General features: G+C 43.8%; 1 non-coding gene across 1 annotated transcript; it reads left to right on the top strand.

The window, feature by feature from the left end:
- The first annotated feature begins 14,304 nt into the window (after nucleotides 1-14,304).
- Trnat-ugu lies at nucleotides 14,305-14,378 on the top strand. The gene has a single exon. It is a non-coding gene; the product is annotated as a tRNA-Thr (tRNA).
- Nucleotides 14,379-15,586: the final 1,208 nt, after the last annotated feature.

Below are 15,586 nucleotides of genomic sequence, written 5' to 3'. Positions count from 1 at the left end.
ATGCCCTGCAGTACGCTGTCCATGGGCTACGCCATGTTCGGACCACACTTATACACCGCTGGCATCGATATCTCGTTCCTCTAACCATCCTTGAGGAATCGGATACTGATCTTGGTTAATGATAGACCTGGCACACCCCATCCATCCATCCTCATTCCTTTGGTGGTACAAGCCCCAATTCTAAACCCAATGCTTTCCCACCCTACCCACCAATGTCGGGCTATGTTTTTCTGCCTGACTGATGTAGTACTGTCACCATTGGAGGGTGGTACAGTAAGTCCCACCATCACACCTCCAAAGTGTATTGCAGTGATGCAGCATCACTGCCGTGTGGATAAATTTACTGCCTCACAAACACAGTTAGACCTCGAAAGACCAACGATGCAGTATCACATATGAAAAAACATCCTCTACTGGATACGAGGGTTGGATACCCTCAGTTGCAAAGAGTAGAATTACGCTGTTTGGGCTACAGTCAGGGCCTAATCGTCGCTTTGGAAGAGCCCCTGCCATTGCCGTCTGTCTGCTGGCCACTGCCATCTGTCGGTTTGCTCACCATCGCTGCTACGCATCACCTGCCACCTGACGCTTGCCGCCGCTCTGTGCTCGCCACCATTGGCCCCTGTATTAGTTCTTTTCCCACTTTGGCGACTCCTGTCGCCAGTGGACACTGCCTTCAATCATGGACACCCCCACTACCGTCATAATCTACACCTCCCCTTCGCCTGTACCCACTGTAACCTTGTGGGCCAAACCCTTCTACTCCAGCTCCCCTCTTCAGTCTCCTCCCCTTCTATGTCCCCCTCATTCCTATAAAACCATCAGTATGTTGCTCCTGCTCCTGCTCCTGCCCCCCCCCCCTCCCACTGCTATCGCCAACCGAAATGACTCCCTCCCCCCACCTGCCCTGCTACAACTACTCATGCTTCCCCTACCTGAGTCACCACCTGCGGCACCACAGTCGCCACCACATAGTGCCCCACCTCCATTCCCAGTGCTGTCACCTCACAAGAGGGGCCTGCCTCCCACCACCCCATCCATCCAGTCCCTCACCTCACCTTCCAGGCCACACCTGGCAAAAAACCTCCCAAGCACCCAAGTAGTGACCTCATCTCCTCCCCTCCTCCAAAAAACCACTGCCCGCCCCACTTTCCTCTGATCCCTTCATGGATTCCACCCCTCCTCCTGCCTCCCGAGCCTCCACCCTGTATACCTTCATCCTTGCCAACTGAGATCTGAAATCCATAGATGCCCGCAGCCCCACCCTTGAAATCTGAAAATACATCCCCAGTGCCCCTATTACTCAACTTATCCCACACGGAGACTCTGTTCTCATCCAATCCTCCTCTTTGTCTTTCCATACTGATCTCCTCTGGCACCTTCCCCGTATCACCTTTGCCCCCATACATCCCTCACCCCCTTCCTTATATCCTCCTCTCCTCAGCACCCCCAACCCCCTTGTCATCTGCCAACCCTCACCACTGTGATCACAAAACTCAGTCCTGTGATCACCGAGGTGGAGGTGTTGGCAGAACTGAAGACCCATCTCACCCTGGAAATCCGCTCAGCCTGTCGTATTAACAACTTCTCTGACACTACCTTCCATAGGCATATCTGTACTGAGTCCGCCTCCTCCATCAACCACCTCCTCACACTGGGAGCCCTGAATTTCATCACTACTACCCCATTGACCTGTCCCGTTTCCCTCCTCAATCCTACCACTGCCAATGCTGTCTCCTGTACAATGACCACCTCACCAAAAACTGCAAGAACCCCCACCCCCACCTGTCCCCATTGTAAGGCCTGCCACTTCCTTAAACAGTATCCCAGCCTCGCCTCTCCTCCTTATTGCAACACCTGTGAGCTGCAGTAAAATTTGCTGCTTTGAAGAGCACGCCACAGCGCGTAGTGTGAAGCAGTTGTCCTCCATTTCTGGCGGTGGCGCCGCTGTGGCAATTGCAGCTTTGGTGTCTCCCTCTGGTGCGAAAGGTTGCCTGTTCACGTGCATTTAAGGGGTCCTATGAGCTCAGCAGTCGGTCAGTCTGTCAGTCTCAGGAGTCTGGAGTTGGTCAGCTGGGTCAGTGTGGGGCAGTCAGTGTCTGTCTGCCGTCAGAGTGCTAGTATGACTGTAGTTTGGATCAAACTTTAAAGCCCGAAAATGAGAGTCTTGACACTCCGTCAGTAACAGAACTCAGCTAGGGGTCACCCGGTCGGGGCTGCGTTCCTGCATCTGAGTCTGCGTGTTAGGCCGCCAGTCTGCTAGAGTTGCTTGGGGAACAGTTATTGGTGGTTGGATCAGTCGATTGGTTGGTCACACACTGAGACACAAGATGACTAGTCCGCCTTGAGCGCCGGTGCATGTGAGGTCCCCACGTGAGTCCAGTGGGCCGCGCCATATAGAAAGGGGTAGTGGCTTCGTGGTCGACACGAGAGCAACAAGACTCAAACCATGACATGGGGATGGCTGGGGCGAGCTGCAACGCCATGAGACGGGAGATCAGTGCGCCTTCCTGCGTCCGTTGAAGCGGCTGGCAGCGGACGATTCGGGAGAGTGTTGGGGGTGCTGCGCCAGGTCTTCGACAGAAATCACAGTTTATTAGAAGTTAAGTGAGTGGAGATATGTTGTTTCATTTTCTTGTTAAATTCTTCCTGTTTTCTCGGTGAGCTCACCAGCCGCTTTGTTTTGGGGTTGTCCCACCATTCTTCTTCCTTTGCCCACCTGCAGGAAGGTGGTTATTTATGAATTTGGTGGTCCGTTTTCCCTTGCAGAGTTGCGGCAGGTTAGAACAAGCTGCAGTTCGGGTTGTTCAGTAATCCCCCTGTCAATCTGCCATACGTTAATAGCTGCCTCTGTCATGTTTGTCAGATTCGATGTTAACGAATTTATAGAATTAAAATGTAAAGGCAAAATTCCTGAAATATGTTTTTATCTTGCCTATCATCTTGTGAGGTGGTATATGTGTAATGTAGAGCATGTTGGTACATTTTATGTAAAACTGCATTTCATTGATTTTATTTAAGTGGTCATTTTAGTATATAAAGTTGCCACCCTTCCACCGTAAGAGTTCTTTTAAAAACAAGTTGCACTTTCGGTGGCAAATAATTTTTATTAGTGTTTTGTACCATTTCCATCCCTCTTATGTGTTTGTGTGAGTTGTTAAAATTTTTTGTTTAAAGTAATCTGGTGTGTTGCAGATTTGCACCAGTGTAGTCTCAAAGGTTGTTGTGAGCGGTCGTGACTACAGCTGTGTTAAAAGGGAGCGGCAAGGTTCTCAGCCCAGAAGCTCATACTATAAAAAAAAATGTTATTTCTGCCTCTGAATAAATTGTAACTTGATATTTACAGGGTGCTTTCTGATTATAATTTTAAATCTGTTTGAAAAAAAAAAAAAAAGGCTTTTAGGAATAAAATTTCCATTGATTAAAAAAAAAAAAAATTGTGTCTTCAGTTACCATTGGCAACTACTTCCACACTCACATAGTGTGTTAATGTTCTTGATGAATCGCTAGTAAATAAAGTAAATTCTTAAGAAAAGGTTTTGAAAGTAAATTCACGGTTCAACCTGCAATGAACTCCCACCCCACCTACTCCACCAAATGGAAAGCCAAACCCACTACCACCAACCCTGAGCTCACTATCCCCGTTTGCCCCATTGACCAGCCCACCCTCCCCAACAATTCCGAACGCCCTCCCCCTATGCCTGAAGACATAATCCAGTTCCTGACCATCATCCTGCAGAGCATCCACCACTTCCAATGCCCCCACACCCTTCCGCAGATTTCCCTTTCCGTCTGTTCTGTCTTCCATCTGAATACCTACGCCACCTACTCCCACAACCGGGCCCGCTTTACCTTCAATTGCCTAGACACCCTCGTTTAAGTCCCTCTCTCCTCCCCCCTCCCACATCCTATTGCATCAACACTATCATCTCCTCTATGTCAAAATTCGCTCCCTCCCTGTCAACAAATACCTCTATCCCAGCACCAGGTCGACTCCTTCATCATTAATGAAACCTTCCCCCAACCTCACAATGTTGTCTGCACCTCTTCCTATCCTCTTCACCACACTGACAATCCTCACCTGAGGTAGAGTTACTGTTGGCCACCTTAAGCATCTCCCTGTCCAGCCAGCCACAACCCCCACTCAGTGACCCAACTGAAAACCTTCTTCCCCAGCATCTTTCTTCCCTCCCTCCCCATCACCTGTGCCACCATCTATATCCGGAGCGCCCCCCCCCCCCTCCCTTACGACTTCATTTCCCAGATTGATTATACCTTCTCCAACTATGTGATTGCTGCCAACGTCAACATCCACAGCTGTGACCATGCCACCCTTTGGCAGTGGCATCAGTTCCTTGGCACTCTCCATGGTGACCTTGCTCCATCCATACAACACACCTGTCCTGAAAGTAACTCCACCCCAGATGTTCTCGACCCCATTGGTAGTGACCACCTCCCTGTCCTTCTCACTGTCTCCTCTGCCCATGATCCCCCCTCACAGCCCACTGCTAAGTTGCCCCTCCAGAGTCCATCCACAAGTACAGCCACACTGCCTGGGATGCCTACTGCGAGTCCATTGCCTCACTGGTTGACAGCAACCCCTTCACCTTTCCCCATCCTGCTGATATCATACACGCCTCTTTCTTCCTTCCGAAGACCATCACTGATGCTGTGGAGGCCCACGTTCCTACCAAACTCGTCCACCCTCACCGTCCTGCACTTCCTCCACAAGCTGTCCTCCTTCTTCATGAATCCTGCAGGCTCTACTGCTCCTTCCTCCACACTGATGACCAGGATACACTTATCTACCACCGGCAATTACAGCGACACATCTGGAATCTCCTTACAGCAAAGAATCGCCAGGACTGGCGCCAGACATGCACGTACCTCCATCCTCCCTGTCATGTCCTCAAGAACTGGTCAGCCTTCCACCACCTTACTGGTAGCCATCCCACCCTACATTACCCTATTCTCCATGATAATCACCCCTACCCTGACAACCTCAGTAAGACTAACCATTTTGATTCCCACCTATCTGAGGTCTTCCCACTGTCCTTGACACAACTGATATCTCTCTCCCACCACTTGCCCCTAGTTTCAAGTACTTCATTTACTTAATGGAGCAGAAACTTTAAATTTAAATAGAAAGAGGGATATTGACGAAATTCAAAAGAAAGAAAGAAAGATAGATAGATTAATAGGAAAATATTAGGCCCACAGTTACTGATGGAGAAACTTATAGGCTGAGAAGTAATAAGGAAATACATGACTATACGAGAAAACAAAGACTTAAATTTTATGGGCACATTAAAAGAATAGTACACACTAGGTTGACAAAAAACAAATTGCAGAATTCTATGAAAACAGAAGTAAGGCCAAATCTGAGCCAATTAAATGGATCACAGTAATTAAGGATCTTAAAGAAGCCGGTATAATTCAGGCAGATGTTAAAGATAGAAAAACATTCAGACAAAAGATATTTGATTGGAAAGCTGGTCCGAGGGAAATTAGAAAACAGACTGGAACACCATGGTCTGATGAAAGAAAGCGACATCACTCTGAAAGGATCAAACGAATTTAGACATAAAGGAAGGCCAACCATAAAAAGTGCCAGAGATGGATTGTACCTCACATAGTCTTATTGGGCCTGTATGTGAATAATAATAATAATAATAATAATAATTAAGCGTGGAATATACCAAGGAGACTCATTAAGTCCTTTCTGGTTCTGCCTTGCTCTGAACCCAGTATCCAACATGCTAAATAATACAAATTATGGATACAATATTACTGGAACATACCCACACAAAATCACACATTTGCTATACATGGATGATCTAAAACTACTGGCAGCAACAAATCAACAACTCAACCAATTACTAAAGATAACAGAAGTATTCAGCAATGATATAAATATGGCTTTTGGAACAGACAAATGTAAGAAAAATAGCATAGTCAAGGGAAAACACACTAAACAGGAAGATTACATATTGAATAACCACAGCAACTGCATAGAAGCGATGGAAAAAACGGATGCCTATAAATGTCTAGGATACAGACAAAAAATAGGAATAGATAATACAAATATTAAAGAGCAACTAAAAGAAAAACATAGACAAAGACTAACAAAAATACTGAAAACAGAATTGACAGTAAGAAACAAGACAAAAGCTATAAATACTTATGCTATACCAATATTTACCTATTCATTTGGAGTAGTGAAATGGAGTAACACAGATCTAGAAGTACTCAATACACTTACACGATCACAATGCCACAAATATAGAATACATCACATACATTCAGCAACTGAAAGATTCACATTAAGCAGAAAGGAAGGAGGAAGGGGATTTATCGACACAAAAAACCTACATTATGGACACGTAGACAATTTAAGAAAATTCTTTCTAGAATGAGCAGGAACTAGCAAAATACACAAAGCAATCACTCACGTAAATACACTCCTGGAAATGGAAAAAAGAACACATTGACACCGGTGTGTCAGACCAACCATACTTGCTCCGGACACTGCAAGAGGGCAGTACAAGCAATGATCACACGCACGGCACAGCGGACACACCAGGAACCGCGGTGTTGGCTGTCGAATGGCGCTAGCTGCGCAGCATTTGTGCACCGCCGCCGTCAGTGTCAGCCAGTTTGCCGTGGCATACGGAGCTCCATCGCAGTCTTTAACACTGGTAGCATGCCGCGACAGTGTGGACGTGAACCGTATGTGCAGTTGACGGACTTTGAGCGAGGGCGTATAGTGGGCATGCGGGAGGCCGGGTGGACGTACCGCCGAATTGCTCAACACGTGGGGCGTGAGGTCTCCACAGTACATCGATGTTGTCGTCAGTGGTCGGCGGAAGGTGCACGTGCCCGTCGACCTGGGACCGGACCGCAGCGACGCACGGATGCACGCCAAGACCCTAGGATCCTATGCAGTGCCGTAGGGGACCGCACCGCCACTTCCCAGCAAATTAGGGACACTGTTGCTCCTGGGGTATCGGCAAGGACCATTCGCAACCGTCTCCATGAAGCTGGGCTACGGTCCCGCACACCGTTAGGCCGTCTTCCGCTCACGCCCCAACATTGTGCAGCCCGCCTCCAGTGGTGTCGCGACAGGCGTGAATGGAGGGACGGATGGAGACGTGTCGTCTTCAGCGATGAGAGTCGCTTCTGCCATGGTGCCAATGATGGTCGTATGCGTGTTTGGCGCCGTGCAGGTGAGCGCCACAATCAGGACTGCATACGACCGAGGCACACAGGGCCAACACCCGGCATCATGGTGTGGGGAGCGATCTCCTACACTGGCCGTACACCACTGGTGATCGTCGAGGGGACACTGAATAGTGCACGGTACATCCAAACCGTCATCGAACCCATCGTTCTACCATTCCTAGACCGGCAAGGGAACTTGCTGTTCCAACAGGACAATGCACGTCCGCATGTATCCCGTGCCACCCAACGTGTTCTAGAAGGTGTAAGTTAACTACCCTGGCCAGCAAGATCTCCGGATCTGTCCCCCATTGAGCATGTTTGGGACTGGATGAAGCGTTGTCTCACGCGGTCTGCACGTCCAGCACGAACGCTGGTCCAACTGAGGTGCGAGGTGGAAATGGCATGGCAAGCCATTCCACAGGACTACATCCAGCATCTCTACGATCGTCTCCATGGGAGAATAGCAGCCTGCATTGCTGCGAAAGGTGGATATACACTGTACTAGTGCCGACATTGTGCATGTTCTGTTGCCTGTGTCTATGTGCCTGTGGTTCTGTCAGTGTGATCATGTGATGTATCTGACCCCAGGAATGTGTCAATAAAGTTTCCCCTTCCTGGGACAATGAATTCACGGTGTTCTTATTTCAATTTCCAGGAGTGTACATCGGCTACACCACTGCAATTTCATGACCACTTCTACAACCCTTTAGATCACATAACATCAACAGATACGAAGAAAGTAAATTGGAAAAAGAAAACACTACTTGGCAAGCACCCGTATCATCTAACACAGCCACACATCGATCAAGACGCATCCAACACATGGCTAAGAAAAGGCAATATATACAGTGAGATGGAAGGATTCATAATTGCAATACAGCATCAAACAATAAACACCAGATATTGCAGTAAGCATATTATTAAAGATCCCAATACCACAACAGATAAATGCAGTCTTTGCAAACAACAAATAGAAACAGTAGGTCACATCACAAGCGGATGTACAAAACTAGCAAATACAGAATACCCCAGAAGACATGACAATGTAGTAAAAACAATATATCAACAGCTTGCCTTACAACATAAACTCATAAAACAACACGTTCCCACATAGAAATATGCACCACAAAATGTACTGGAGAATGATGAATACAAATTATACTGGAACAGAACCATTATAACAGATAAAACAACACCACATAACAAACCTGACATCATACTCACCAATAAAAAGAAGAAATTAACACAACTAATCGAAATATCCATATCCAATACAACAAATATACAAAAGAAAACAGGAGAAAAAATTGAAAAATACATCCAACTGGCTGAGGAAGTCAAGGACATGTGGCATCAGGATAAAGTTGACATTATACCAATTATACTATCAACTACAGGAGTCATACCACACAATATCCACCAGTACATCAATGCAATACAGCTACATCCAAACTTATATATACAACTACAGAAATCCGTAATTATTGATACATGTTCAATTACCTGAAAGTTCCTAAATGCAATATAACATATACCGTACAGTTAAAAGGAAGTCACGCACGATCAAGGTCCACATCACTTTCCATTTTTGACCAGACATAACGTCTGAGAAAAGAAAGAAATAATAATAATAATAAATAATAATAACAATAATACAGTAAGTATAAAATTCATTGCTTGTTCTGCATGTTTGGCATAAATTTGGGGTGATAACTGTTTGTTGGCTGAATTATATGCCTGAAATTGATAACAGTGTTTGAAACAATTTTGTATGTATGTCCAAATAACTTGATGTGATAATTTTTAATTTTAATATCTAAAGTCTGTACTGTTAACAATGGAGTAATTGTTCAAAAGCAACTGTGAGAGTGTGAGTTAGTTCACTAGACAGCACTGTTAATCAGAGGATCTGTAACAGACTACCTGTGCCACTTTGAGCAATGAAAATGTAATGAAAAGCATAAAGGGACATCTGTAACTTAATCCAAATAGCACACTAAACGAACTTTAGAGCTGAATCCAGTTCTTGTGAAGAATTCCAGGATAATGAGTAAGAAAACAAGATAAGTATCCTAGTTACATCTGCCATACAGGCTGTTCACATTTCATCAAGTTTAAAATTGCAGCAAGCTCATATCTTTTTTTTTGTCAAGATGAAAATACATTTAGTTCAGAGAAAGAAAGAAGTTACTGCACTGAACCATGAAAATGCTGCTATGCCCCTTGCACTAGCTCCAGGCCATAAACAAACAAGTATGCCCGTTGCATGTCTTCATATCCTAATCTCAGTATGCCTGGAAAAACTGTGTCAGCACCCCCGATGATGAAAGAGAAGTTGAGTTCAGGAGAGTGAGAACATATTACTATCAAGCACTGTAGATCTTGGCACATGATTTTCTTGCAAAAACATTATATTGTGATCATACTTTTAGATTAAAGAAGACCACTCACCAAAAAGCAGAAGCGCTTAGTTGGGTTGGATTAGGTTGTTTGGGGGAAGAGACCAAACAGTGATGTCCCTTTCAGAGGAACCATCCTGGCATTTGCCTGGAGTGATTTAGCGAAATCACAGAAAAAATAAATCAGGATGGCTGGACGTGGAATTGAACCATTGTCCTCCCAAATGCGAGTTCAGTGTGCTAACCACTGCACCACCTCGCCCAGTACAGCCACACACATAAAGAAAGGAAATGTGGTACAGTAAAAACACACAGACACACACACACACACACACACACACACACACACAAACACACACACACACACACACACGTGTGTGTGTACTTTGTGTTACATATGAAGAATGTTTATACTGTCTTTTTAAACAGATATATTTTAGTAACATTTTTTAAATTTATTTCATTATGAGCAATACTGTTTTGCGTTTGTTTCTCCATGGTGAATATAAGTCCAAAGTGGCACTTCCTCCATGATTATGAATAGAAGTGTCGGTGAGATACTGAGAAAAGTTTTCTCTGATTTACACAACACATTGGTAGATTTACTCCTTGGTGAAGTAAGGATACCAACTTTGTTACTTAGTTCCATACAGTGAGGTTGGATTATCTGTTTTTTTGATAATCCTGATGGCCTATGGTCTCACCTAGTCTAAATAACTGACGTCTCACTGTAACTATGCTTTACTGGTTCATGAATCTGTACAGGAGGTAGAGTTAGGTAAAGAAAATATTGTCATTAATAGATTATGAGAGATGGAACAATGATTGCTGTCTAACATGAAGTGAGGCCACTACCTGTACCATCCCACATTACATGGTTGCATAGAAAATGGAACTATAATACTATGAAACTGGTACGCAGAACAAATGCATTTGGTAGATGAACAATAAAGATGGGAAGGACTGAACAGAAACTTCCAAGAAAGTAATGGTTCAGTCCAGTGAAACTGGAAGGAAGAGGTGTAGAAAGAAGCAAGTCTGCATTTAATTCTTTACACTACAAGCCACCTTGCAGTGGTGTGTGGCAGAGGGTACTTCTGGGACCACTGTCAATTGTCCCTCCACCTGTTCCATTTGCAAATAGTCAAAGGAAGGATGGCTCTCAATAAACTTCTGTAGGAGCTCTCGTTTCTCTAAGTTTCTCATTGTGGTCATTTCACAACATGCATGTGGGAGTAAGTAATTCAATGCTTGGCCGTTCTTGGAATATACACTCTCACAATTTCAACAGTAAACACCTCCACGATCCACAACAGCTTTATTCTAGACCCCCCCCCTGTCGTCTCTCTCTTTCTCTCTCTCTCTCTCATTTTGAGGTAGAAACCACCAATGCTATTGCAAGATGGAGACATCGGTAGAAACCACCATTGCTATTGCAAGATGGAGAAATCTAATGGTATACTGAGGTACTTCTACAAATATATTGCATTATCACTCTGTGTTTATTAACCAAAGTGGCAATTCTTCTGGAACCCCTGGAATTCTTAGGGAAAAATTTGAGGCATCTCATGGAATTTTGTAAAATGTTGGGGATTCTTTTTTTTCGTTTTTTTATGCAGTACTGAATTTTAATTTTATTGAGTTTTATGAAACACAAATTTTAAAATACTTAGTTGTTTCTAAATGTGTTAATTATATGAATATTATTCCATCTAAATTATCGATGTTTAAAAACTGCAATTGAACAACAGATAATATATTTTAGCTGAGAAGAAAGGAACATCATTATTGTGTCCCCCCCCTCCCTCCCTCCTGCTCACCATTGATTTATCACGAACTTCTTATGGCACCATCTTTCCCCCATACCTGGAATTCTCAGGGATTTTTTTTCCCAAGTATGAGTAGGCACTGTGTTAATAAAACTTGCTGTTCATATGTTTGGCAACTACTTTCAAACAACTTTTTCAATCTCAAGCCTGACCTACTGAGGCTACACCTAAAGTTCCTGATCTTCATAAGACACATCCGAGTCGCAGTACGTGCTTTACAAAGTGATCGCAGGTGACTGTCCCACTCAACATGCCCCTACTTAGCATGTCAAAGTGATCGCAGATGACTGTCACACTCAACATGCCCCTACTTAGCATGTCAGAGTCAAACTTACAGGCGATGTTTGCTGTGAAGATCAGGCACTTTCAGTGCAGTCTCAGTAGGTCAGGCTTGAGTATGAACCATCTGGTTTAAAACTAGTTGTCAAACTATGTACTGCAACTGTGACTGATCTGTTAATAAACACTTAATGAAATACCGAAAAAAACATTGCTCGTCATGTATCAACAAAATGTTGAAACTGAAAATTGTGCATTATACAGAATTTAAAGCACCAGTCAGCACAAATGCAACTCACACACACGACTGCAGTCTCTGGCAACTGAAGCCACACTGTCATATGTGAGAGAGTTGTGTGTGTGTGTGTGTGTGTGTGTGTGTGTGTGTGTGTGTGTGTGTGGGTGGGTGGGTGGGTGGGTGGGTGCGTGGGTGGTCTATTTTCAATGAAGCCCTTGCTGGCCGAAAGCTTATTTGTGACAGTGTTTTTGTTGTGCCTATCTGCGACTCCGCATCTCCGCCATGTGGTGAGTAGCAACTTTCCTCCCATATTGTTGTACTGTAAATTTAATTTTATGCTACTGCTTTCATGAGTGGTTTCAAAATGAATTTATTACATTTTATGCCTAATTTTATTGTTATTTTGGACTATAGTTTGTTTTAGGCATTATGAGATCATGGGAGTTTTGGAATGTCGGATCGTGTCTAGGAAAAATGTGATATTGCTTTCAATATATCACTTAAAATAATGGGTGATTAAAACCGTATGTCCCATTGGTTCCAAAGTGAAACCACCTGCTTAAAACAATTGACTTTTTACTTTTTACCCATTTCTTCTTATACTCATTGCTTCCTATGATAATAGAGATTAATTATATGAAAAATGTTTAAAAATTATATTCCAAAGTCAAACCACCTCCTGAAAACAATTCATTGTTTGCATTTGCCGATTTCTTGTCATATTTGTTGCTCATGACAACGATAAAGGTTAATTTTGTGAAAAAAAATTGAAATAGTTTTTTCTTATTGTTGGGACTGATGAGAAAATAGTCCGGAATTGCTCATACAAATGTTCTGTAAGCCACTCCTTTCATGTATCATTCAAATATCCTTACTATTTTTTGAATGAATTTCAGCCTGTCATCAGGCTTTCCTACATTTAATTTTATATGGTCAATCCAGTTTAGGTCATTGTGAATGTTTGGTCTGTGGTATGTCAAGTTTGTTGATTTATCCGGTGGTTTGTCAACAGTAGTGTAATTGGACAGTAGTGAATCTCTCTAGCTATTTACACACAGCATGTTGTTATTTGCATTCTGGGCCAACTGCAAGTCTGTACACCAATAACGGATTCATCGCAAGACTTCTTGCACTTTACTACAGCTTTCTGGCATTTCGACCTTCTTACAGAGAACAGCATCATCTGAAAACAGCCTCACAGAGCAACTGGCATTATACGGTAGATCTTGATTGTATACTGTAAATAGTAAACATCCTTGGAGTTTGAGCAGCTGCTTATGGCAGGTGCTCTGTCACATATTGGTGTGGATCCAATTGATTCTGTTAGCAGATGGGATTATACTAGGTACAGCCTTCGCCTCAGATAGAAACTCAATGGTAAACTGGCTGGGCTAGTAGCAGGGGACTTAAATGGGGGGGTCACTCTCATGAGTGGCAAAACATCAGTGCTTACTGGTGTCACAGCAGCACATTTTTTTAGGACAGGAAAGTCAGAAAGAAATAGTTTTAAGAGAAGTTAGGATGGAAATAGACCTTCAGTTTAAGAAAGACACTGCATCCGCACAAACAGCTGTTGGTAAAAAATTTTCAGCAATCAGCAGAAATTTTTATTTTCAACCACTTACAAAGGGCTGACAGATAAAAACTGAACGCCCATCACAATGGGACCATGCAATGGTTCCATTCAAAAGTAATCACCTCACAAATCAAGACATCTATATATATACTAAGATGGTATCTGTTCTTTCAGACATGTCCGAAAGAACAGATACCATCGGTGACCATGCAGCTCGTTAGAATAAAATTATAATGAAATGAACACCCTTAGCTGCTTACAGGCATTGACATACGTCAACGAGGACAGATGAAAATGTGTGCCCCGACCGGGACTCAGACCCAGGATCTCCTGCTTACATGGCAGACGCTCTATCCATCTGAGCCACTGAGGACACAGAGGATAGTGTGACTATAGGGATTTATCTCTGGCACGTCTCCTGCGAAACCCACATTCTCAAAGTATTGTCCCACACTACATTTGTAGTGCCCCCACCCATTATACTCATTTCTCGCGGTGCATTGCCTATTCCTGTAAGAGTTCGGCCACTGTTTGTGCATTTGCACAGAAGAAGAAGATGGTCAAGTGGCCGGTGAGCCTTAACTTCTTCTGTGCGAATGCACAAACAGTGCCAGAACTCTTACGGGAATCGGCAGCGCGTCGCGAGTAATGAGTATAATGGGCGGGGGCACTACGAATGTAGTGCGGGACAATATGTTGAGAATGTGGGTTTCGTGGGAGGTGTGCCAGAGATAAATCCCTGTAGTCACACTATCCTCTGTGTCCTCGGTGGCTCAGATGGATAGAGCGTCTGCCATGTAAGCAGGAGGTCCCGGGTTTGAGTCCCGGTCGGGGCACACATTTTCATCTGTCCCCGTTGACGTATGTTGATGCCTGTAAGTAGCTAAGGGTGTTCATTTCATTGTAATTTCAAGACATCTATCACATTGGCACAAAAGATCATCAATTCACGTTTCACAGAACACAGTCGGCTGCTGACATATCCACAACCTCACCCTCTTGCACTTCCTAGGCTGACTGAAACTGATGTCCACACGTATTTCTTCAGGTCATCAAAGATGTGAAAATCACAGAGTCAATTCAGAGAACCATAGCCTTCATCTGATTGGAGGTGTGGGGGTGGGTGTTATCGTGCAATAGGATGATTCGATCAGACAGCATTCCTCGATATTTTGATGTTATAGCACGTCACAGTTTTGCCAGAGTGTCTTTCTGGCACTGCACATTGATTGTGGTTCCACACTTGAGGAACTCGACGAGCAGAGGAGTTGAAGGAGGAGGTTATCGTGACCTTACTGGAAATTGTGTGAACAGCTTTGGATTTCTTAGGCAAGGGAGACGTGGGATCTTTCCGCTGTCTGTTTTACAATTTGCCCTCTGGCTGGAATCAACCTGTTGCACAATTATGCCTGCCGCCACACCACCAATCGGACCAAAGCTGTGCCTCAACAATTTGGTTGGGAAATACTGCAACATCCTGAATACAGTCTGAACCTTTTGCCGTAAGATTTTTACATCTTTGGCAATGCCTTAACAAGTTTGGTGATTACTTTTGAATGGAACCATTCCACGCGTTCAGTTTTCGGATCCCTTATATATTTAAGTCATCATATATTTGAGTACTAACAACTAAAATTAATGAACTACAGTACTTATCTGCCTTGGTGAATAACAGACATCAAATCATCTGACATAATTTACCTCTATGAACATTATGTGCCCACTGATACATAAGTGATAAGTATAACAGGATTTAGATTAGTCTCTTGCTTCTGTAGAGCAGAAATGGAAACAGAAGGAGCTGCTGCATTCATCAGGAATTGTCATCTGCCTAAAGCAGCTTGTGGAAGCATGCAGGACAGAACTAGAATTTCATAATAAATCATTTATAATGGGAAGGTTGTACTGAACGCCACTGGGTAATTTTAATCTGTTCATAGATCACATTGATGTTATATAGGCCTATGTAACAGCAATAAAAAAAGATAAATAGTGATTCTGATAACTTTAATGTAGATTATCTTAAAGACTTGTCCAGTACGGA

Source organism: Schistocerca piceifrons, chromosome 11, assembly GCF_021461385.2.
Source record: "Schistocerca piceifrons isolate TAMUIC-IGC-003096 chromosome 11, iqSchPice1.1, whole genome shotgun sequence".
NCBI classification, from domain to species: Eukaryota; Metazoa; Arthropoda; class Insecta; order Orthoptera; family Acrididae; genus Schistocerca; species Schistocerca piceifrons.
Note: the sequence above shows the minus strand (reverse complement) of the source record. Positions and strands in the feature narration are given on the sequence as shown.